The 23866-nt window shown below is 43.4% G+C and overlaps 1 protein-coding gene across 3 annotated transcripts in view; it reads left to right on the top strand.

Moving 5' to 3' along the window:
• Positions 1–23866, top strand: part of MACROD2 (mono-ADP ribosylhydrolase 2) — a 1293068-nt gene that overhangs the window by 184400 nt on the left and 1084802 nt on the right. The window lies entirely within an intron of this gene.

The following is a 23866-nucleotide window of genomic DNA, read 5'->3' as shown; positions in this document are numbered from 1 at the left end:
TCTTGATTGTCTTCCACTTATTTGGTTTGACATAGATACCCAAAAGGACCAACAGGAAAACCACATGGCTTGAGCAATTATACACTTAAATAGGAAGCATCAAAACAGGGAAATCCAGGGTGCAAGTTACAACTCCCCATTCATCTTTTCCTCCTGGGAGAAAACATATCATGTAAACATCTCCTCCTCTCTCAGCATTGTTGAAAAGTTACTTTTAAAGTAGTGCTGTGCCTATTACTCAGTAATCCTAGTAGTAGTAATAAAACATACTTAGATCTTATACATTTTGTACACCTATATTTCAAAGTATGGTACAAAGAAATGGCACTATCTTTTAACCCTATTTTACCACAGGTATCAGTCCCTGCATGGTACCACCTCCACAAAACCCTATTCATGGTTTGGATCAGCAAGCAGCAGTAGTCAAAGTGTATCTTTGCAGGTTGGTCTCCAGTGCCAAGGAAGTTGTTTGTCTGGTCTTGCTGGAGGAGCCACTTCCTAACCCAAAGGAGTCATTCAGCTTTATTAAGGTGCTGGGTAGGCAGGGGCTCACTGGGGTCCACTCATCTCTACTGATGTCCTCTGCACTTGCTCTTGCACCAAAGTCCTCTGTGATGGCTCTTGGAGAGGAGTTTTCTGTACCATCTCGTACAGGAAAATCCATAATCTGTTGTATCTTTTGCCATGGAGTCCCTTGTGTCATCTCTCACAGCGAAGTCCCCACTGGAGGGGACCTGAGAGTGCTTAGGGCCAAAGTCTCTTGGGGCCTTGAGAATCCCCCATTATGTGTGTGTGATCCCAGGAGAGCAGTTCTAAGAGCACCATTGTTACGCTTGCTGGCTTTGAACATTTGTTGCCCTGTCTCTAAGGACAAGCTCATGGCAGCTTGATTCTCCAGATCGTGTGCTAGCACTTCTTTGAAAGGCAGGTATCCCTCTAACCCCATCTCTTTTACCTTTTAATCTCTTCTCTAGATTGATAACCTAGATTGATAAACTTTGAGCTCTGGACACAAGTATTTCTAGGTCCAGTAAATCCTCTCCTTAAAGGTGGCGACATTTATTCCTGTTGGATCCAGTTACTAGATACCTTGGATCTCTCACACACCATTTCCCAGAGTCCGGGAACCCAATTCCCAATTGTGTGAATTTGCTGCAAGGGCCCATGTCTTAGACTCTGCCTCCCTTTACTTTCTGGACTGGGCGATTTAGTAAGAATTAGATCATTTCTGATATGCACAGCATGTCTCCTCTCAGATTTTTCAAGCGGTGGTCTGGAGATGGTTTGTGGCCTCACTGCCTTTTCACTGTGTTTGTGCCTATCTCTGCCCTGATAACCCTGTATTTAGAGCCCTGCAAATCTGGGCATATCTACTTGATATCCTCGGATGTGGAAACAGTTGTATTGTTTACCATCTTTGCAGATCATGGATCAGATGCGGATCCAAATTTTTTATCTGCACAGGGTTCTAGAGCAGTGGTTCTCAACTGGGGACCTGTGCCCCCCCCTCCCCCGGGTGCCATGGTTTCAGGGGAATGCCATGGGGCTGAAGTCCAGAGCCGCAGCATCACCCGTGGGGTTGAAGGCCGGAGCCCTGGTGCCATGGTGCTGAAGTCCATGAACCCCCTGAAACCAGCTCACAGCTCCCCCCCCAGAGGGCCATGGATGCAGGTCACTTGCAGCCCATGTGACATCCTCAGAGTCAAACAGGTAGTATTGGATGCACAGCTCTGTGGCCCATGTGACATCCTCAGACTCATACAGGTAGTATTGGATGCAGCCCACATAACAAGTTGTGGGCCACATATGCGGCCCACGATGGTAAATAGGTTGAGAACCACTGCAGAGGGTGGTGGTGTGGATGAGGATTCGGATACAAATAAAAGGTGAAGTGCGGATCATGGGCGGGATACAATTTATGCGGATCAGATGCAATCCAAATTTTTATATCTGCTCAAGGCTCTACCTGTATTCTCCTTCCTCCGTCCATTAGAATTCCTTTGTGTCTCATTGAAACAAACCCACCTGATAGCTTAGCAGACACCTGGTTGGATTCACACTTTGCTGTTTGTGATGTACCCTCTTGGGTAGCTCAAAGTGTGATACATCCCTGCCTTTCCCATGGTTCAACATGCATTCAGTCCATCCATTTCTTTCAACTAGGTACCATTCTTGCCCTAGTTCAGAGGCACTTTTCTTGTGACAGCCTGTGAAAGGATAAATAACATCTCCCAAGCGTCATTTTAGTGTCTGAAAATGCATTTTTAACACGTGCAAAGAGCCCAAATAGAGACAAAACTACAACTCATTTTATAGTTTTTCTAAACTAAAGTTATTGAACTGAATCCATACCAATGAGTCAGTTAATAGGTGGTTATGTGGTAAAATTTAGTCTTCAGAAGACTAAGGCATTCTCAGGCACAGATGGAAAATAGGAAGGACAGAGGTGCCACCAATGACTGAGGTCCTCGTAATGGCAGGAAATTGGTTAAGTGAGATGGCCCAAAACGATCGCAGCAGACAACCCTTGCTTGATGTTGCTGAGGAAGGCAAAAAAATCTACAAGATCTTGGCCAATCTGACCCAATGGAAAATTCCTTCCTGACTCCAAATGTGATGGTCGGTTTAACCCTGAGCACAAGAGCAAGAGTTACACAGCTGAACATCTAGAACCGTACGATTTACTGAACTGCATCAGATCGTTAGTCCCATCCCATCTAGTCTAGTGTCCTGCCTCAAGCTGTGGCCAATATCTGATGTTTGAGATGAAGATTGTGTGTGTGTGTGTGTGTGTAGAAACCATTCATCCGGCCAATTTTGAATTAGAAAAGATTTCTTCCTGGCCCCTGTTCTGGCAATTGGCTGAAACCTGAGATTAGAGTGTACTTAATACTGGTCTCTCTGTAGATAAGATAATAACATTTGATAGCAAAACGGAGGTTAATTTCTGTTCATGTCTTGGAAGCGAGGGATTGTGCCACCCTTATTCACCTTGAGTAGTACTTTAATCAGCGAGTAATGTCATTCATATTCCACATGCTGTTGACTCACTACTCAGCCACAGAAAGGGTGTCACATGCTGGGCTTAATGTGACATAGCAAATGTGCACAAGACATATCGGTCACAGTCTGGCCTTTTGTCCATTTGGGGGAAGAAGTTACTCACCATGGTGAGTTCTTTGTCACACATGCAGCGCTCCTCGTGTCTGTGGTTCTATTTGGGTGCTCAGCAGTGGGAGTAAGGGATTCACAACTTAGCTCTAAGTAAGAAAAGAACCTCAATCTTCGCTTCTCCGTAAGATGTCTGTGTGCGTGAGGTAGACTCTGAACTGTCTCATGGGCTTCCCTGATGATCTGTAATGTCTGGCTGTTATTCTTTCTTTCACATTCTTTTTCTTCTTTCTCTTCTCTTTTTTTCTCCCTTTTCTTTTCTCTCCATCACACTTTTTTCTGTGCATGGATCATGGATGCTTTATTTACTGTGGGACCTCTGGAAAGAAATGTCATTATTAAAGCTAAAACATGTCAGTGTAGCTTGGTGCTGATCCTGCCAGAGCCGCCTCTTCTCCCAGCCTGTGCCTCAGGGTCCGGGGGCATGAAATGCAATAATGGAAAGATGACATCATCCCCAATGTGACACCCTGCTGATACTGTGCAAATCTGAAACAGGCACAAAAGGATCATCCTGAGAATTTCAGAGAAGAAAAAACTTCAGAAGAAATGAGCAAGAAGGAAAGAGAGGGCTGAGAAAGAAATATTGTGATGAGGAGATACTGATCTCTGTTAGACCCCAACCCTGGAACCACAGGCACACAAACTGGGATGTTTCAAATTTGTATTTAAAATTTGCTGTTCCACCCCCATCTGTGGTGTGAGCTAATGACACAAGTTGGTGTGAGCTCAGGAAGACCTTGAAGCCTTCCCATTCCCACACCAAGAGGGGGAGAAGGCCCGGGACAGCTAGAGAGTGGACTGTCGTCTGTACTATCCCCTTTTTATTACATTCAGGAAACTCACTGGACTTACCTATGTGCGGGAGATTATGTAGTTCGGTGAGGGTTTCCTTTCATGTGCTGTAACTTTATCACTGTATTATCTATTAGAGATGGATGTGAAACAAAACTGTGTATCCCCAGCAGCCCCTGTCTTTAGGGGAAAAGGGGAGTTCTGTGTCTGGATCCAAACTTTTCAGTTTGGGCCCATTTCTAATAGTGATAGAGGTTAGCTGGTAAAGCCATGGCAGAGCTGGGGAAGCAGAGATGGTTCTCAAAGTATAGCATATCTCTGTTGTCATGGAAAGCAAGCCATGAGACTCTTACCTGGTGGATACTTGAAGGCAATGTTTGAAGCTCTGGATCTCCTTCCCCTCTGCCATTTGTGCCGGATTTCAGGGTCACAGGGGATAATCCATGCAGGGCCGGTTCTAGTTTTTTTGCCACCCCAAGCAAAATATTTGCTGCCCCAAGCTCTGAGAGCACAACTGCCCCAAGCAGGGGGAGAAAAAAAAAAGGGGGTGGCCGGAATGCCGCCCCTGGAATTGTGCCGCCCCAAGCACGTGCTGGCTTTGGCGGTGCCTAGAGCCGGTCCTGAATCCATGCCACCGCCTTCTGCTTGGGCTCTTTCTTTATATATTAGGGTTAAAATCCATCCTCAGGAGTTTGAAAGGAAAACCCTCTCCATGCCCCTGTGTATGCCCAGCTTTATCCGTTCCAAGAGATGCCTCTCTGGTCTTGTTTGAATGGGATTTTTAGCTTCTGTTCTATCCCAGGTGCTCCCATGCAAAATAGTTTTAACAAGTTCAGAGAGAAGTATTAACAAAGCATGACGTGGAAAGGAAGTCCAAGTCGATTCCTGGCACTGAATTGCTATATGACCTTGGGCAAGTCACTTAAGTAAAAATTCCAAACTGTAAAATTGTGGTGTTTACCTATATCACAAAAATTCACGTTTGCTGAATAAAAGGCACTGTAGAAATATACCATGGTGAAACCCAGAGGAAAAAGAATGTAAACAGTTTATATATATAAACATCAAAATTATGGACCGCATGAAGAGTAGCTTGAGTTATTAGCATGAAGCACTTTTTATGGTCTCTGTTTCTCAGGCTCAGTAATTACATGTTGGTTTCTCTTTGTGTTCCATTTCTTTCAAATAAGGTTATAATTAAGCAATAACATTAATGAGATGTGAGTTAGCGCTCTACTGTCTGCCGCTGCCCAATTCAGACTGAGGGCGAAGCTCAAGGCATTTATTTAAAATTAACTATTAGTGCATTGCTTCAATTTACATCTTGGATTGATTATCTGAGGACAAAGTTAAGAGGTTCTGTTAACTTTCTTGCTCGTATACTGAACTGAAAATTGTAAAATTAAATGAATGCATTTTAAACATGGTACCTCAATTACCATCACAAATTAAAGAAAAGCAGCAACGTCCAGATAATATGGAGCCATCAAGCACTCTGAGTTTAATTAATATTTAATTTATTGAATTAAACAATATATTTTAAAGAATTAATTAAACTTGATGTAATTTCAATTAAGATGCTGTCTGTTATGTAATAGATGTTAAGTGCAATACAGTGACAGCTGATCATAGTATTTTTATGGAAAGTATGCGTTGTTAGCTATTTTGTGATTTAGTTAAACTTTGGTCATAAATTAACACATTTGGGATTATAAAAATGCTCCAGTTCTGGATACTGAATCCCTTAGTTCTTACTGGTTGACCTGTAGTCCTTCTCTCCTTTGTAAGGAACTCTAGGGAACAATGAAATAGCTGTCATCTGGAAAAGAGAAGCAGCAGTTAAATCTTTCCGAACAACACATTTTTCTGTGCACACCATGTTTAAATCCACCAGACTTTTCTTACTATGCCTTCAAGTTTTCCCCTTTTTCCTGAGCTTATTTATTCAACTTCAGAAATAGACAAAGTTACCTTTTCTTAATCTTTTCTACGCTGTGGCTTGAACCCCATCTAGCTTCCATTAAAATCAATAGAGAGACTCCATTCAAATTCAGTGGGAATTGGACCATGTCTTCGAATCAGAGCAAAATTACTTTTTCCCTCTTCTCGATACATAATACGTCCACAATTGAAATAAGGCCTTCCATATCTTAGCGTTGCGGTGCCTTCTGATTTTCATTGAACCGATAAAACCCAGGTAATATCAGGATTTAAATGAGATTAATCTCCCAAGCAATATGCTAAATTCCTTTTGGTATAATATAATTCCCCCTCCCTGTCCATTCATGAGTCTTAAAATGTTCTGTTATGAACTATCTTCTATGCAATGGCTATGGGAGTTTTATGCTGGAGCAAGTTCAGGTCCTGAGTGCATTATGTGTAGCATATAATGAATGTATTTCCTTTCTATTTTTTCTTCATTTTAATTGGCTGAGATAAACTTATGATAAACATGAAGCAATCACATACAACTTGTTTGAATCACAGAAGTCCTGATTCTTGCAAGTAGGGCATTAAAATATCTGGAAACCTGAGGCTGCTAGAAATTATTTCTCCTTCAACAGTGTGATTGTTCATAATCTTGTGACACAATGAGTTTGTTCTGCTGGACAAACTGCAAACTATGCATAGATGAGGGTGTGTGCGGAGACTTAACGTGCTTTCCACTAGAGACCTGGCTGTAGAGAAGTATGGGGTTCTAGTCTACTTAAGTGCACAGGAGGGATTTTCAAAAGCACTCAGTATTGACTTAACTTCGCTTCCATTGGAGTAAATAGGAGGTTTACAACAGACTTCAGTGGGAGAAAAGTTAGGCCAACACTGAAGGCTTTTGAAAAATCTCACCCATAATATTAATAATCAGAGTTATGCTTTGTACATGCACTTAATATATGATTCATTATGGGTGCTTTTATGGTACTTTATATGAAGAATTTAACCAGGAAAAAGATTAACTAATTTGAAAATAGTGTAGTGAATTAACATAAGTATGCTAACTTAACCTGTATTTGTTTTTATTTTTAATTCAGTTTAGTTATTTTTCTGTTGTATTTACAAATTTTGCTGTCTGCACTATGTACACAGAATGATGGAGCAACATATGAAGAAAAATTAAGTGGAGTTTTATCCCATGTAATTTTTTAAAAAATAAATTGCACAGTGGCTGGTGAATAATTTCTCTATGGAGAGAAATAAATGGTACAATAGATGTATTGATGTTTCAAAAGTGATTTTGAGAATAGCTTGGAATCCAGGGTTTAGCATTTTAATTACAATTTTCCTCACAGACTTGCAGTAGGAGTCTGGATAGACTTACCTTGATTCTGAATGGCACAATTTGTTGTTTTTGTGTTCATGGTGAGCAGCATGTAAAATGTTTCATGTTAGTAGCTAATAATTTTGCAGCTTTAAATAGAAAACTTGACAGGTGTGCATGGAGTTTAATATTTTATAGCAATGTTTTGGGTGGAAGTAGCCTACAGCTAGCTCTTAACATATTTCTTGCATATTGTATTGGCAGTATGAATTGCTGCTATGGTTAAGCTCAAAAGTTGAAATGCTCTTTTAAGCATAAACTCTCTTTAAAAGCTGATTTTGATCGATCATTTATGAAGGAGCAAAATGTCTTGTAAAATTTGTTTAAAAAGCCTCTCAATTTTCAAAAACACTTCTAGATGTTGAAAGGGAACATTTGGTATTGTAAAATTTGTTAGTTTTAAACAATTTTTTTTGTAGACAACCTGTTTATTAATAAACTTTCCATAGTGTCTTAGTTTTGATGTAAAATAACTGAGTTAATTAATTTTATATGCTAAGATAGTTGTAAAAAATGTAGCTTTTAGTCAGTACAACAGCTACATTTTCTTAAAGATTTCACAATGCTACATTTTTTGTGACAGGATCTGTGAATGCCATATATTGCATAATAATGCAACAAGTACTAAACAGTAATCCACTGTAGTGTTCTCCTAAGGTTGATTACTCAGGTTGCCATTTTATCATCCTCTGTGAGGGGTCTATCATGACACCTTTTCTTAAATTTTATGATGATTACCACAAATGTAAAACAAAATAAACCTTCAGAGTTGGGTAGTTTGACCTAGCTGAACAATGATTGCGTCTGAAAGTTATTGTTTGAGTAGAAGGTGGTGTCACGCTGTCTGGAGTGGCTCACAGCTGTGAGTGCCTATCTCAGGGCAGGCGGTCAGAAAACAGGGCAATCACCCCAAACTGGTGGTGTATTCTATAATTAGATTTCACCTAGCCAGTACCAAATGTGAACTCCTGGATCACTGTACCAGTCTTACCATGGAGTCACAGACAGTCCCCTTAGCCTCTCCAATCTATCTTGCTACCCAGACAAACTGAACTTTTTGATAAAAGGTCACTTAAACCAAAAATCACACCACATGAGATTTCTCCCAGTCCCAAGAGACCAATCACTTACCCCAGATCAGTTGGTAGCCAGATCTTAAACCAGAGACAACGCTGGCAGCCAATTCTATAGTTAAGTAACTATAGGTTTATTAGCTAAGAAAAAAGAATGAGTTACTGAGAGTTAAAGCAGGTAAAGCATATGTACAGGTAAATCAGTCTGTAATTACAAATAGTAGCAGAGATGTTGTAATCTGCCAGTTTCCCTAAAGTCTCTCAGGGCTACCCAGAATAGCTATGGGGATCTCCATCTTCTCATGCAGTTATTCTGCCCTGTTGGAATCCAAACAGTTCAGAGATGAAGGACCTTTCTTTGAATCCATATTTATAATATCTTCACACAGAAAGCAAGCTGACAGTGTCTCTAACCACGTGGACTTTTCCCTTCATTATGATGAGTGAGGAATTGCAACCATCTTACATAATGGCCACTTGCATTGAAATTAGTATTTTCTATTAAAATCTGCTTAAGTCCTTAATTGGTATTTCACAAAATTTCTTTGATGGTTTATTTAGTTACTTGGGTATACACAATGTAAATTTTGCTATTACATTATAACAGGAACAGATACGTGAGAACAATACAAGTAACATTCCACTAGTTTTAAACATTTAAATACACACTTAAATATTTGATATTTTGATCAACACTAAAACAAAAGTGAATTGGTCTGGGGTTCTGACCAGAGCTGGCACCTGGTTTGCCAGCGTCACAGATGGTATTTGCTTTCATGATAAATTCAATGACGAAATAAGTTAACATAGAGTTAAGGTTGGTTGGTTGGTGGTGTATTGTCCCCTTGCAGAACATTGAATTGAGCAACTCAAACTTCTGAAAACCAGGAAATGTACACTTAAGTTTGTCCATGCAGCCTAAACTCTGCTCTCTTTCAGCAATGCCCCAGTATTCCCCATTAACACACATACTTTTACTTTGCCAGCACTAGAGTTGCTGAAATGCTCAAGCTCTTCATCTCCTTTTACAACCCATTCGCTCTCACCCACAGGGTTCCATCTACTTTATTAAAGGACAAAAAGGAAAAACCGTTGTCTATGCTGCCTTCCCTCTGTTTCTCTGGGGCTCTGATAGCAGTATCTGATAAGATAACTTAAGTGTACATTTCCTGGTTTTCAGAAGTTTGAGTTGCTCAATTCAATGTTCTGCAAGGGGACAATACACCACCAACCAACCAACCTTAACTCTATGTTAACTTATTTCGTCATTGAATTTATCATGAAAGCAAATACCATCTGTGACGCTGGCAAACCAGGTGCCAGCTCTGGTCAGAACCCCAGACCAATTCACTTTTGTTTTAGTGTTGATCAAAATATCAAATATTTAAGTGTGTATTTAAATGTTTAAAACTAGTGGAATGTTACTTGTATTGTATTGTACTTGTATTTGTATACACTTCAGATGCGTTCAGTGTATTAAGTATTCAATGCACCTGCCCCCAATAGGGTTGCTAACTTTTGAATTCCAGAAAACCGAACACCCTTGCCCTGCCCACTGTCCCGCCCCACCCCTGCCTGAGGCCCTGTCCCCCGTTCACTCCATCTCCCCTCCTTCTATTGCTTGCTCTCCCCCACCCTCTCTCATGTGCCCAAACAGACATATTTATTGTTTTGACAGATGTATTATGCTAAGTTCAGGTTTTATTTGTTACAGGACGCTACACCTGGCAGCAAAATAGTCAAAAAGGGTAATTTTTAAACAAATGACATTTCCAAAGGTTTTCATGATTCTTTTCCTCCCCCTTCCCATTTTTCGTAACCAGCTCCATGTTTTTTGTTCACTAAAGTTATTGTAATTTTATTGTGGAATTAGGACCACACATTATCACAGCTGCAATGGGTCCATTAAAGGCCCACTCCCGAAGCCCAAATACAGATCCACAGAGCACAACCACTGAAATGCACACCTGTCCAGATACCTATAACAATAAATCTGTAAAAACAGACTCCCACACCAACATGCAGATACACACATGTATTCGTGTGTACACATCTAGCATGCCCTAACACATATACTTCCTCATTATTTATTATTACAATTGTTGTTTAGTGCCTAGAGACCCCAACTAAGATCAGGGCTCCAGGGTGGTAGGTGCTGGACATGCACATAAAAAGAGAGAGTCTGCAACAAAGAGTTTATAACGTAGCTAGACAAAGGTGGGGAGAAATGTATGATACATTAGCTCTTCTGCAATTACTAATCAACAGCATTCACTTTTTAAGACAAAAAAAACATTTCTTTTAGAGTTCCCTTCTCTTTTAAAAACTTGTTATGAAATGAATACACACACATTTTATGTCAATTTTTTTGTGCGCAAGCCAGCAAAAGGAATAAAAGTCAGAGTTAGGCTGCAAATTTTACTCATACAGGTATACACACATATGGCAGTACACGCACCTCCCTACACAAAGACACAGAGTCTCATAAAATGCATGCATGCACACACTTGCCTACACAGAGACACTTTTTCATACACTTTTCCAGGGGCTGCCTAAATCACCCAACTGGGAAGGGAGGAGATGGGCTGGAGGGGAAAAGATGCTGGGGTGGGGGTGGGGGGTTGTTGGGGTGGAGGACTGGGAGGGAAAGAGGCCAAGGACGAGAGCAGGGTTGGGGTGAGAGGGGGCAATGAAAGAGAGAGGAGGTGGGAGGTATGTGGGGTGGATGGGGATGCAGGGGGAGGAGAAGGCTACAGGTGCAGGAGGATGGGCGGGGCACAGGGGTGTATAGGGATATAATGGGAATGCAGCAGTGTATGGAGGAGAATGGGGCTCAGGGTGAGGGACGGGGGGTGATGGCTCTGGAAGGTGGAGAGGATGGGTGGGAGAGCGCTGTAAGGGGTACAGGGCTGGGATGGGTAGATGTGGGGGGCAGGATGAGATGGGACGGGCGGGGGGTGGGATGGGGAAGGATGCGGTGAGGAGGGGCGGGGGGTGGGACAGGGAGGGATTCAGTGATAGTGGGATGGGGTGCAGCCCCATTCCCAGCACTCGGGGATGGGGATACACATATCTCCAACTCCTGGGTTGGGATGGATAGGGATGCAGTGACGGGAATGAGGGGGCAACTGACCACGGTTCACAGCAGGGCACGCGCCGCAGCTCGAGCCCAGCCACAGGAGGAACGTGAGGAGAAGGGGGCCGGGCAGCAGCGGGAGAGGCATGCTCCATGCGACCCCTCAACAGCCATCTGCTGAGTGATTGTGAGTGGCGCTAGCTCCTCCCCTGTCCTGACCCAGCCAATGGGAGCTGCACCTGGGGGCGGGGGGTGGGGGGGGAGCAGCATGAGGACCAGCCGTGGCAGCCCGTAAGGCGAGGAGCCGGACATGCCGGCTGCTTCTGGACCCGGGAGCCGTGGCGCTAGCAGGGAGCCTGCAAGCTCCGCTGCAGCACCACGAACTGGATGTTCAACGGCCTGGTCAGTGGGGCTGACCGGAGCCATCAGGATTCCTTTTTGACTGGGTGTTCCAGTCCAAAAGCGGACACCTGGTCACCCTAGCCCCCAGTGGTAAAGACACTAATTGGACCTGTAACCCGACTTACATCCAATGCTTGGAGTGAATGGCAACTATGGTACAGTGGAATAGTGTTGGGGTGCAGGTTGGTTGGGATGCACTGGCAGAGCTCACGGTGAAGGAGAGTTGAGGTCCACTGGGCCACTGACAGAGCTGCGAGGTGCAGGGGGTTGGGGTTCACTAGCACAGCTGTGGCTGCAGGGTGCTTGCGATGCACTGGAGTTGTTGGGGGGTTGGAGTCGGGGTGAAAGTAATTTAGGGACTTACTGATAAACAAGGTGGCTGGGGTCCTTGGCAAGGTGTGGGGAGAGGGAAGCGGGGCTCTGGGCCCCCCAGACGGGGCAGGGCCTTGGGTGGGGGGGCGAGGTCTTGGACGGAAGGGCCAGGTGTGGGGGACAAACTCCCCCAGCCAGCCCTTCAGCGCTGCCTGGCCTGTGCCACCCAGGGCTCTGGCGGTGATTTAAAGGGCCCAGGGCTCCCGGCCACTGCTACTGTTCCAGTAGCCAGAGTTCTGGGCCCTTATATCTCTGCCAGAGCCCCCGGCCCTTTTAAATTGCCGGGCCCCAGTGCAGCTGCCCCCCTCCCATCAGTGGCTCTGCCGGTATGGTTGGCTTTTCTTACCGGTACGCTGGACCGGACTGGCTTACTTTCACCTCTGGTTGGAGTGTAGGGTGGTTGAGGTGCACTGACGGAGTTGGGAGGGGCACTGGCTGAGCTGGAGGGTGCATGGGGGGATGCAGAAAGGTATTTTTGTAATTGTCTGTTTCTTCCTTGCTTCTATGAAGATAGTACTGCAAATAACATGAGTTGCCACCTGCATTTGTCCCCTTTCCACAATTCAGTGCTTAGGGTGGTGGCTCAAGGAAACAAGCAAGTGTAGTTATACATAAGCCAGGCAGAGTCAGGAGAAGTGGTAGCATAACGCAGACAGCAGCGTCAGGAGAGAATCCCTTCTCTTCCGGCGAAATTCCATCCCTCCTTACTTCCTGAATTCATGTTCAGCGCACTATGCGGAGGGTGGTTCATGCTGGAGTTTGTGGTGCTTTGGCTGATTCACGAGTGCTTGTTCTGCTTGACTTGGCTGTTTCTTCATCTTCAGAAATGCAGCCCTGGGAGGGGAGGAACTGGATATAGGCAGTGGGGAGAGAACAGGTGGCATCAGTGGCAGGATTCTCAAACTACTCTGAAAGGACCAGCTCAGTTTGAAATTCAGTTGATCAGAGCAGCTATAAAAATGTCTCCACATTCTGAGACTTGTTAATTTCTTGCACATTGGGCAAGCTGCCCACACTTTAAAGGTATGGAAGCTGGTACTTTCAGCATCCTTTAACAGCTCCATCTTGCCCTCTGCGTGGTTTGTGTTCCTGAGCATCTTAGAAAAATTGCTGCTGTTCGAGCCGATGTATGTGTGCTTACATGAGTTTTCAAGATTTGTAAGTCTCACATAATGAAGGGCAGGACTGGACCCTACAAGCAAACTATTTCTGCTTTATTATGCATTCCTTGAATATTTGTCATTCTTTAAGCAGCAGCTTTTTCTTCACTTTTGCCAGTACCGTTGTAGGGATTTGTATCAGAAAATTTAAAGTCAGAACACATTTTTTTCACAGAGTAATTTGTTAAAATGACAATAAAGTATGTGAAGTTATATGCATTTGACTAGATATCTAGCTTTAATGTTATGACACTGATGAAAATGAATAGAAACAAGCAATTGCTTCCTAAGAAATAACTATACTCTTGCTAATAGCCTTCTCTGAAAAGTATTTTGCCACTGGCATCAGTACATTGTCCGCCTTCTGATGCAGTTCTACATAATCCCAAAACAGGAGTCTGACAGTGAAAAGATACCGATGAGGTACACAACCTGTTAAATGTACTTTAAATTAATTTGGGGGATTATACAGAGGGATGAAACCAGTCTATTTCATTACTTCGCAGAGAGGTAAAATCACGTTGGGCAATCTCTTCATAAATTAAAAAAAGTCAGTTTTTGATGAGATGATAAAATTGTGCTATATACAGCCATAGGTGTTCTATGTATCTTGCTCAGGAGTAGCATAAATCCTGCATACTATTGAAGAAAAAATACATAGTCAGTGAATTTCCTGTCAAAATGTGCTGATTTTGGCAACTTGCCCAGAGCTAAACTCATTGTAATAAAAACTCCTGGACTGGAACATGGTGCCGTTTGTTATTCACCTCCTGAGTTGTTTTTGTAGTATATAAACCCAAAGCAAACAGCTGTCAGTTTGAAAACCTCTGAAGAGCCCTGTCGCTAGGCATTGCTGAGCTCTCTTGCTTCCGTTCTTTGAAGAACATGTCAGCTGGGCCCTGGCAACTAGCAGTGGAGGCTGGGTTTTAAGAAGCTGAAAGCATTGGATTAGAACAACTTACATCTTTTGACTTTGTACTGAATCATTGGATTGAAATCACTTTGATAGATGCTTTTTGAGGATTTTGTGGGGGTTTTGAGGTCCATGGAATTATATGTTGGATTTCTTGCCCTTTAGTTTTGGACTTATTCTAGCAGCTAGTTTTAAGTGGCAGTAAGGCCATAAAACCTAGACTTACCGTATCAGTAGGGAGTTGTTGAAAAAAATGAACAGGAGTCAGGATGTAGCTATTAAGTAAATCTCACCAAAAGAATTATCCCTTCACAAATCAAATTATGGGGTAACTTCAGGAGCTAGCTGTAATTTCCTGCATGTGCAGCCTCATATGTCTTGTCTCAATATCCAAGGAATAGCACAGCTGGGTTGATGAAGAAATTAATTTTTGGTTTCATTAAAATAAGTAGTCTACATGCAACATAATGTAGGATACTTGTTTTTCAGTTAGGATCTTGGTTAAAACTTAACTCCCCCTATCTCTAATATTCTAAGAGCTAAAATGGCAAAGCAGTTCTGTTATTCTCTTAATCTTAGTCTAAAATGTCTATGTTAATAAAGCTAGTGATTGTTTACACAGAAGAAATTAAAGATGATGTTGAAAATTGTAATGACCATATATACTCGATCATAAGCTGGTTCGTTTATACCAGGGGTCTCAAACTCAGTTTACCTTACGGCCAGTGCCAGTCCTCAAAACCTCCCAGCAGGCCAATAATTTCCTGAAGATGGTGTTCAGAAAAGAAAACGTTTATATTGTATTTTTTATTTCGAATTTCTTAGGAATAATAAAACTGTCATACAACTTTATACAATTCTTCACTTGCCAGAGAGTTTTTAGTGTTTGCCAGACACTGGCAATGCTTCAGTTCTGTCAGTTTGTTGATGTTTGGCCTCAGTGACTGAGCAGTTGAAACCTTCAGGATTGCAGCAAAGCGTGTATCAGCTAGTTGTGTTCAGTATTTTGACTTGTTTATATTCATTGTGGAAAAAAGTGATGCTGCCTCCATGGCTGACTCTGCCCGGCAACTAATGATGCTGCTAGTGGTGTTCCCCAAGGGTCAGTCCTAGGACCAATCCTATTCAACTTATTCATAAATGATCTGGAGAAAGGGATAAACAATGAGGTGGCAAAGTTTGCAGATGATACTAAACTGCTCAAGATAGTTAAGACCAAAGCAGACTGTGAAGAACTTCAAAAAGATCTCACAAAACTAAGTGATTGGGCAACAAAATGGCAAATGAAATTTAATGTGGATAAATGTAAGGTAATGCACACTGGAAAAAATAACCCCAACTATACATACAATATGATGGGGGCTAATTTAGCTACAACAAATTAGGAAAAGATCTTGGAGGCATCGTGGATAGTTCTCTGAAGATGTCCATGCAGCGGCAGTCAAAAAAGCAAACGGGATGTTAGGAATCATTAAGAAAGGGATAGAGAATAAGACAGAGAATATCTTATTGACCTTATATAAATCCACGGTATGCCCACATCTTGAATACTGCATACAGATGTGGTCCCCTCATCTCAAAAAAGATATACTGGCATTAGAAAAGGTTCAGAAAAGGGCAACTAAAATGATTAGGGGTTTGGAACGGGTCCCATATGAGGAGAGATTAAAGAGGCTACGACATTTCAGCTTGGAAAAGAGGAGACTAAGCGGGTATCTGATAGAGGTCTATAAAATCATGAGCGGTGTGGAGAAAGTGAATAAGGAAAAGGTATTTACTTGTTCCCATAATATAAGAACTAGGGGCCACCAACTGAAATTAATGGGTAGCAGGTTTAAAACAAATAAAAGGAAGTTCTTCTTCACACCGTGCACAGTCAGCCTGTGGAACTCCTTGCCTGAGGAGGTTGTGGACTATAACAGGGTTTAAAAGAGAACCGGATAAATTCATGGAGGTTAAGTCCATTAATAGCTATTAGCCAGGATGAGCAGGGAATGGTGTCCCTAGCCTCTGTTTGTCAGAGGGTGGAGGTGGATGGCAGCAGAGAGATCACTTGATCGTTACCTGTTAGGTTCACTCCCTCTGGGGCACCTGGTGTTGGCTGCTGTTGGCAGACAGGATACTGGGCTGGATGGACCTTTGGTCTGACTCAGTATGGCCATTCTTATGTTATGTTCTCCATGTCTGATTCTGCCTGGCAACTAATGATGCTGCCTCCATGGCTGACTCTGCCCAGAGACTCGTGATGGTATCTCTGTCCCTCTCCCCTAGCCAATGGGAGCTGCAGGGGGCGGTGCCTGCAGCAGACAGAGCCAGCCACGTGGCTGCATGCGTCTCTCCTCCGCGGGCCGCAGTGGGGAGTTTCCCAGGCCGCAGATGCCCTGCAAGCCGGGCCTTTGAGACCCCTGGTTTATAAGCTGACCCCCCTCCCCAAGATGGATAAGTAAAAATGGCAAATTTTTATGACCCATTCATAAGCCAACCCTATAATTCGGGGGTTGGCAAACTTTGGCTCCCGGCCCATCAGGATAAGCCGCTGCTGTGCTGAGACGGTTTGTTTACCTCGAGCATCCGCAGGCACGGAGGTAAGCCTAAGTAAACAAAATGTCCTGGCCCGCCAGCAGCTTATCCTGACAGGCCGGGACAGCAACTGGTGGGGAAAATTTTTGGAGGGGAGAAGCTGGGGGTCGGGGAGTAACCCCTGTGACCACGCCCCACATGACCCCACCGCTAACCCAGGACCTCCCCACATGATCCCTCCCTGTGTAACCCCTCTCCGCCCCACCCCTAGCCTGGGACTCCCCACACTCTTCCCATCCCTTCCCACCTTACCTGGGGAGGATGTCTCTGGCCTGGACAGAGCTGCTCCAGCAGGCTGGGCGGTGCGGCCGCAGCCTGCCAGCCCTGGAGCTGCAGCTGCTGCAAAGGCTGGCGGGAGAGAGAGAAAAAGAAAGACTCTGGCCCCGCCTCTTCCCTTCTGGCTCTGCTGGCTGTGCTGCCTCTTCTTGCCCCCTGTTGGGGGAGGGGCTGTGTCCCATCTCTCCCCACTCTATACCCGTTCATAAGCTGGCCCCCTTCTCTGATGCTTCCCTTTTTTACTAAAAAAATTCGGCTTCTGAACGAGTATATACTGTAGGTTGTAAGTTCTATGAATTGCTGCAACATCACTGATATCTGTGGCTGAGATGCCTGGTGGCTGCTTGGAAACTACGGGGAGCTGCCTGGACTCCAGGTACGGAGTTCGCAACAAGGCTTCCGCCTGCAGCAAGGAACCAAGAGCTTAGGCGGCAGCTGGGCTCCTGGTGGCAGGGAGCTGAGAGCCCATGGAACAGGGAGCTGCCTGTGGAGCTGAGAGCCTGGGCTCTCAGCCACCCCTTCCCCCCACACTCTCCCTCTTAAGTCAGTGGAAGCACTTCTGGTGAGGATGTGCACCACCAGCAGAAGGAGGGTAGTATGAACATACAACCACCGCAATAATTACTGTGGTGATTGTAAGTCGACCTAACATAAGCTGATTTACACCTATTTAGGCATGTCTACACTAGAAATGTGACATATACTCTGATGAGCTGGAAAAAGGAATAAAATGTTGTGACCTACTTTAACATCATCTTATATACCTCTGTTGTTTCTCTTGCTACACGGGGCTCTTTGGAGTACTGTGTGTGCATGTATGCTACTCCAACTTCAGCCTGGTCCATATTAGAGAATCAAAGAACCCTAGGGCTAGAATGGACAGCAAGGGACACTAGTCTAATCCCCCTGCTAACATGCGGGATTTATTGTATCTAAACCGTCCAAGACAGATGGCTGTCCAGCCTCTTTTTGAAAACCTTCAATGAAGGCAATTCCGAGACTTCCCTGGGCAGTTTGTTCCATTGTCCTGCTGTTCTTACAGTTTGGGAATTTTTCCTGAGATTTAATCTAAATCTGCTGGGGCTGTCAAGCAATTAAAAAAATAATCATGATTAACTGCAGTTTTAATCGCACTGTTAAACAATAATAGAATGCCATTTATTTAAATCTTTTGAATATTTTCTACATTTTCAGATATATTGGTTACAATTACAACAAAGAATACCAAGTGTACAGTGCTCACTTTATATTATTTTTGGTTTCAAATATTTGCACTGTAAAAAAGATAAACAAAAGAAACTATTTCAATTCACCTCATACAAGTACTGTCGTGCAATCTCTTTATCATGAAAGTGTAATTTACAAATGTAGAATTTTTTTTACATAACTGCACTCAAATAAAACAATGTAAAAATTTAGAGCAGTGTTTCTCAAACTTTTTGTGCTGGTGATTCCATTTGGACTTAAAAAAAAATAGTGACCCCCCCCCCCCACTACAAAAAATTGTGATTCCCTGGCTTGAGCCCCCCTCGGGGCAGGGGTTCTGGCTTTCAGTCCCCCTCGGGACATGGGCTCTGGCCTTCAGCTCCCCCGCCCCCTGCGGAGCTCCAATCTTCAGCTCCCCTGCTGCTTCTGGGGCTCAGGGCTTCATCCCCACTTGGGTCTCCATGCTTCAGTCCCCCTTGGGCCAGGGGGCTCCGGCCTTCAGCCCCCTATGGAGCTCTGATCTTCAGCTCCCCTGCTGGCTCGGTGCTTCAGCCCACCCTTGGATCTCCAGCCCTTAGACCTGCTCGGGGCACGGGCTCCAGCCCCCCATTGCTTATGGAGTGTGATTAACATGTTAAAGAAATTAACATGTTAATCATGCTGTGAATTAATCTTTAATTGACAGACCTACTGCAAAGTGAAAGATCAGTTGGAAGTGACAGAGGAGTAAGACCTGCTTGGATTGGTTGATGACTACGAGCTGCCAATAGGATGCAGCTGTGAAAAAGGCTAATTCAATCCTAGGATGCATCAGGCGAGGTATTTCTAGTAGAGACAGGGAAATGTTATTACCATTGTACAAGGCACTGGTGAGACCTCATCTGAAATACTGGGTGCAGTTCTGGTCTCCTGTGTTTAACAAAGATGATTTCAATCACAGCGATCTTGGAGTCACCGCACACCTGATTGATGCTGCATGGACACCGCAGTCGTTTGCTTTAATAGTAACGCATACTGAAAAGAGACAATATGCTGAAACATGTAGAGTGTTTCTTGGGTGTTGCAAAAGAATAGAAATTCAAGAAAAGTTAACAGTACTAACAGTTCGATCAAAACTGCTATTAATTGTGATTAATATGTTTTGAATTAATCGCTGAGTTAACTGATTAATTGACAGCCCTAAAATCTGCTGTACTGTTGTTTGAACCCATTGCCTCTTTTCCTGCCCTCTGTGGCAAAAGAGAACAACTTTTCTCCATCTTTTTTACGGCAGCCTTTCAGGTATTTGAAGACTGCTATCATGTCCGCCCTTAATCTCCTCTTTTCCAAACTAAACATACCGAGTTCCTTCAGACTTCGCTCATATGACTTGCCTTCCATTCCTTTGATCATCCTAGTTGTTCGCCTCCAGATCCTTTCCGGTTTCTCTACATCCATTCTATATGGCAGTGACCAAAACTGGATACAGTACTCTTGCTGAGGCCTAACCAGCACCGAGTAGAGCGGTACTATCACCTCTCACGACTTGCATGACTCATGACTGTTAATGCAACCCAAATTTGCATTTGCTTTCTTTGCAACAGCATTATATTGTTGAGGTTGTGATCATCACAGCTCCCAGATCCTTCTCAGCAGTGCTGCTGTCAAGCGAGTTATCTCCCCATTCGAGAATTTGTGCATTACATTTTTCTTCCTTAAGAGTAGCACTTTACATTTGTATTTGTTGAATTTCATTTTGCTGTCTATAGCTCAGTTCTCCAATTTATCAAGATCCCTTTGAATTTTAGTTCTATCTTCCAAAGTTTTTACAAAACCCCTTCCCCCCCGCAGCTTTTTTGTCATCTGCAAAATTGATCAGTATGCTCTCTATTCCTACATCTAGGTCATTAATAAGGATGTTAAACAACACCGAAGTTGCACCAATGAAAATAAATCAGTCTAGTTAAATTGGTGCAAATTGATTGTAATACCAGTGTACCTTGTCTAATACAAACAGGCTCTTAGACTTAATTCCTGTGTGCCAAACTCAGCAGTAATGGGGTTCATGAGAAAAGGTGGTTGAACAGGTAAACTAATTTGTTGAGAAGTGTGAGCAAGTCAGTGATCTTAAGAGAGTCATTGTCGTTACAATCTACGTGTTGAGGGGATAGGCAGGATGTGTGAAATATGTGTGTTTAGACTCCTGGGCACACTTGAGACTCTAGACTGGATTTAGAGGAGAGTCTTTGTTCTGAGTGAAACTTGAAAGCATTAAAAACAGCATTAGATGTATCTCGTTGTATTTAAAGCTACACATGTATCTAGAAATCTTTGGTTACACAGTAGATAAGAATTGTATCTGACAGGCATATCTACTAGTTGGGATTAGATTTAAATAAATTGCATGTAACTTTCTGATTCTGTTAGAGATTTTACATTCTCTTTAATTTAAACAACATTTAAAAATTACGCATAAAGTTAGGGTTCCCCTGAGACATCTGTAAATGCTGCATCCCAGATTTGATGATTAAACAACATCAAGCAGCCTCTCTCTTGATTTTAGCAGATCTAATTGTTTAAAGGTTCAGATGGAAGTCTTCAGAAATTGAAAAGAAAACATGAGTTGTCATTTAGCTCTGAGCTTTTTTTGTAGTCACTGTGCTCTTCTGTATAATAAAAAAACACATAAAACTTTGTAACTATTTTTATCTTCAGTAATAGTTGTGTTTAATGGAACATATTTATTCCTTTGCAGAGAATCCCACTTAAACCATATTTTGTCCTGGCCCTCTGCACAGAGTTGAATCTTGCCCAATATGAATGCTTTGAACTAGCGAGGTCTTAATTGGTCCTAGCAAGACCTTCTCTTTTTAGTTCTTGTTTGTTAGGGTTCTTCTTACTGAGCAAGGTCGTGGATTCATATTTCACAAAAGGCTTATACTGCTGTAATATAGCATGAGGAGGATCCTGTGTTTTTATTCCATTATATTATCAGTCTAAGAAAACATAAAGGGACTGTAAAAGAGTGGTTCAGTGGATTAACACATTAGTATTTTACCGCCAAGGATTTTAGCTGAAAGTCATTTCAGGTGTAGTTTACAACGGATATTTGCTTATGACATGAAATCTTCATGCTTTGGGACAAGGCAATTCATGTACCAGGAAAGACTTGGTACTGCAATGTCAATGATATTACCAGATGGGATTATGGTGCATGAAGCTAGCCTCCCCGGCCTCTCCCCCACAGCCTCAGCTCACTGCACTGCTGGCGCAATGCTCTGGACGGCGGGGCTGCGAGCTCCTGGGGCAGTGCAGCTGCAGAGCTGCGGCCTGACTCGGAGCTCTGAAATGCGTGGTACGTGGCTGGCTCCAGACGGGCGGCGTGGCTGTAGTGCCGCCAGCCACCGGTGCTCTAGGCAGTGCGGTAAGGGGGCATGGAGTGGGGGGGTTGGATAGAGGGCAGGGGAGTTCAGGGGGCAGGGTGTTCAGGGGGTGGGGGTGTGGGTAGGGGGCAGGGCGGGAAATGGGGGGGGTTGAGTAGGGGCAGGAGTCCCGGGGGCAGTCAGGAAGGAGGAGGGGTTGGATGGGGCAGCAGGGGGCAGTCAGGGATGGGGATTCTGGGGGTGGTCAGGGGACAGGGAGTGGGGGGAGGTGAATGGGGCAGCAGTCTCAGGGGGGCCATCAGGGAACATCGGGAGTTGGATGGGGCAGGAGTCCCGGGGCGGGGGGCATCAAGGGGTGAGAAACAGGGCAGGGGCTGGGCCACGCCTGGCTGTTTGGGGAGGCACAGCCTCCCCTAACAGGCCCTCCATACAATTTCTGAAACCCGATGCGGCCCTGTGGCCAAAAAGTTTGCCCACCCCTGATATAAAATGATATAAATGTTAAATATAATAGGGCCAATTCCTGTGGGACCCCACTGCAAAACCACCTGTGAGATGAAGATTCTCTGATGACAATTACATTTTCAAACCTATCAGCTAATTTTTAATCCATTTAATGTGTACCATGTTAATTTTATATTGTATTCGTTTTTTAATCAAAATGTACCAGCTCAAATGCCTTACAGAAGTCTGTGAATATTCCATCAACACTGTCACCTTTGTCAACCAAATTTGTCATCTATCAAAAAAAATATTGAGCTAGTTTGGCAGGGTTTGTTTTCCATGAACCCATGTTGATTGGCATTAATTACATTACCCTCCTTTAATTCTTTATTAATCGAGCCCTGCATCAGTCCCTCCATTATCTTTCTGGGAATCAACATCAGGCTGACAGGACTTAATTACTCAGGTCATCCTGTTTACCCATTTTTAAAAATGGTACATTAGCTTTCTTTCAGTCCTCTGGAGCTTCTCCAGTAATTATTGAAAATCAACATTAATGGTCCAGATAGCTCTTCAGCCAGATCTTTTAAAACTTGTGCAGGCAGGTTAGGTGGATCTGCTGACTTAGAAATGTCTAACTTTGGTAGCTTCTGTTTCTCATGCTCCAGAGATACTAGTGGAATGGAAAAAGTGTTACATCATCATATGATGAGACTATATCATCAGTTTTTTTCTCAATACAAAACAGAAATATTTATGTACTTCTGCCTTTTCTATATTATTCTGCAGGGTGCCAGAGATAGCTGAGTATACAGGTGTAGCGGTCTGTAAAAACGTGTATTTTTGAGTTGTTTAGGCTTGTCTGGGAGATGGAATAGACATTTTAGAATAAAGCGTAGTAATTGAAGTTAGTGCATTTTAAAACCAATATCAGTATTTGCCAAAGTGAACAACAGTTTAACATATTGCATATTCAAAAGACTGAATTTTTCACCATAGCTTCCTAGCTGCACACACATAGATGTAAATCCAGAGACTCTACATTGTCTTCTGTGGAGAGCAGAATTTGCCCCATGAAATTTATATACCATGGGTCACCTCATGTATTAATGAGCTACGTGCACATTGTCCTCTTCCCATATGGCAGCTTTCTGTCTTCCTCCTGGACTCATCAGTGGAATCATTAGCAGAGTCTGGGTCTGGATGTGTGGGTAAGGTAGATGGGAATAGTATAAAGTATCTGTGGACAAATTAAGATAGCCTGTAGTTATATTTAACTGTTCTGTGGCACCTACCTCATGCTGTGTACTTTTTACCACAACATCAGCAGCCTGCAGAGTCCCTGAAATCAGTTGGAGTTTTGCTATCAGAGAGCTGGGGTAATGGCAGAAGGACACACGACCTTTGTACCAATGGTTCTGAATTCCACTGCGTCTCAGAGAATCAGAGATTCTGCAGGACACATAATAAATATGCGTTTCCCGTGAAGGAACTACCCCTCACTATTCACTGAAAAATTGAGGGAACTCCTCAACAGGGAAACCTTCAGAATTTTCTATGCTGACATGTTTGTGGAGGGGAGGGAATGGGTGTTGTACAAAGGCATAGCCTGGCCCTATATATCTGCAGTCTCAGATTTCACTTTTCTAGATTAGTCTCTGATAATGAGCTTATTTGGCAAGAATTGTTTGTTTGTATAGCATAGTATGTAGAAATCAGC

This window comes from Chelonia mydas, chromosome 3 (genome assembly GCF_015237465.2).
Source record: "Chelonia mydas isolate rCheMyd1 chromosome 3, rCheMyd1.pri.v2, whole genome shotgun sequence".
Lineage (NCBI taxonomy): Eukaryota > Metazoa > Chordata > Testudines > Cheloniidae > Chelonia > Chelonia mydas.
Note: the sequence above shows the minus strand (reverse complement) of the source record. Positions and strands in the feature narration are given on the sequence as shown.